Source organism: Fukomys damarensis, unplaced genomic scaffold, assembly GCF_012274545.1.
Source record: "Fukomys damarensis isolate Sample0158 unplaced genomic scaffold, DMR_v1.0_HiC HiC_scaffold_19, whole genome shotgun sequence".
Taxonomy (NCBI): domain Eukaryota; kingdom Metazoa; phylum Chordata; class Mammalia; order Rodentia; family Bathyergidae; genus Fukomys; species Fukomys damarensis.
This window is the reverse complement of record NW_022900931.1, coordinates 66,358,479-66,360,079: the sequence shown is the minus strand read 5'-3', so window position 1 is coordinate 66,360,079 and position 1,601 is coordinate 66,358,479. Positions and strand designations below refer to the sequence as shown.

The following is a 1,601-nucleotide window of genomic DNA, read 5'->3' as shown; positions in this document are numbered from 1 at the left end:
TTGTTTCCATTTTTTCCTTTTCTCGTATTTTTCCTTTTCTTTAACCTCCAACCCAACCCTAGCCTGTTAATCTTGAATATACTTGATTAGGGTGCCGGACCCATCTCCTCCCTGCTGTGCTTCTCTATGGCCCTTCGCATTTCCCTTCAGTTCCTCATACAAGCAAACTCATTGCCTTCACAGGAACTCTGCATTCTCTCTCTCCTTTCTGCTTGCAACTCTCTCCCTTGAGCTTCCCTCACCCGGCTCTTTCTGAACATTCGTGACTTATCCTGAATATTGTGTCGTTCTGACCCACTATGTCAAGCTGCATCCCTAGACACAGTCTGTCTCCCCGAATACTTTTCTTGTTTACTTATCTGTTTGAATATTTTCCACCCTCTGATACCCACTGCACTAATCTGTTAACTCCGCCGCACTACAGAGTCCTTCAGGGGCTTTGTTTCTAGAATTCCCCTGTTCAACAGAAACATAACGTGAACCACAAATCCATGCCATGCGTGTGACTTACAATTGGCCAGTAGCCATGTCGAAAGAGAAGCTTGGCAGTTTTGGGAAAATGAGTTTTAAAGACATATTTTACTTAACCCAACATATCAAAAAGAATTCCATTGGACATTCTACCGTAATAAAAACAAATTAAGCTAGGAAGTAGGAACGGTGGTGCAAGTCATTAATCATGGTAGGAGGCTGAGGCAGGAGGATGGTGAGTTTAAGGCCAGCCTGGAAACTTAGTGAGACCTTTTCTCCAAAAATTAAATAAAGTAAAATCAGGTGGAATAAAAATTATTAATTAGATTCCCCCCTTTTTGTGCTCAGCCGTTGAATGCACCATTACCTTTTATGCTCATGGAAGATTAGAGGCAGAGAGCTCAGGAGGCATTTGGGGCAGGAGGGTTTGGTATCAGACAACTCTGCTCCAGAGGTGAGGAAGTCCCTGTCATGTAAGAGGCATTCAGATGATAATTTTTAAATTGTCAAACTGCATCTTACCAGCAGCGAGATCCTTTCCTGTAGTGGGCTCCTGGCTTCCTGTAGAGTGACTAAGGCTCTTGCTGGCCTTCAGCAGCAGAGACTTTATTGAAGAAAAGAGGGAGGGATGTTAAAAACAAACCCAATCAGATGACAGAAGCTGGAGGTTACTTCAGTTTTCTGAAAGCACTGCAGACATTTGTCAGGAGATTCTTAGATGTTCTGGTCTGGGTGTTCCTTGGATGGCCCCTCCTCTGAGAGACAGGGGCTCAGCCCTGTGAATGCCAGAGTCCGGGAGTCAGGAGCTGGGCTCTTTCTTCTTCATAGAGTCAGGGTTATAGAAGAAATAATTCCTGTGGTGAGGAGAATTAGAGTCAAGCAATAAAAAGACAGTAGCTAATAAAAAGCTTACTTCTCTATTTAAACTGTACTTTTGAAACCAGATGTGTGGGGTTTTTCTACAACAACCAGCTCTCCAGTTCTCCATGGACACTAACCGGGGATCTCATAGCTCCATTCTGTCCCAGCCTGACTCAGGTGCAGGGTGAGAGGGCACAGATGCTACCTCTTGGTGAAAAAATTAGCAAAGCATTTTGTGGCCATATGCTTAAAATCATCACAGAACAATA

At 43.8% G+C, this 1,601-nt stretch overlaps 1 protein-coding gene across 3 annotated transcripts in view; it reads right to left on the bottom strand.

Annotated features, from left to right (window-relative positions):
• LOC104857220 (N-formyl peptide receptor 2) overlaps positions 1–1,055 on the bottom strand; it is a 13,820-nt gene extending 12,765 nt beyond the window's left edge. The window contains exon 1 of one of the 3 annotated variants that reach the window (XM_010616996.3): positions 994–1,055. The gene's annotated coding sequence lies outside the window, so the exon portion shown is untranslated. The remainder of the gene's footprint in view (positions 1–993) is intronic. The other 2 variants (XM_019206492.2, XM_019206491.2) reach the window with 2 other exon arrangements.
• Positions 1,056–1,601: the final 546 nt, after the last annotated feature.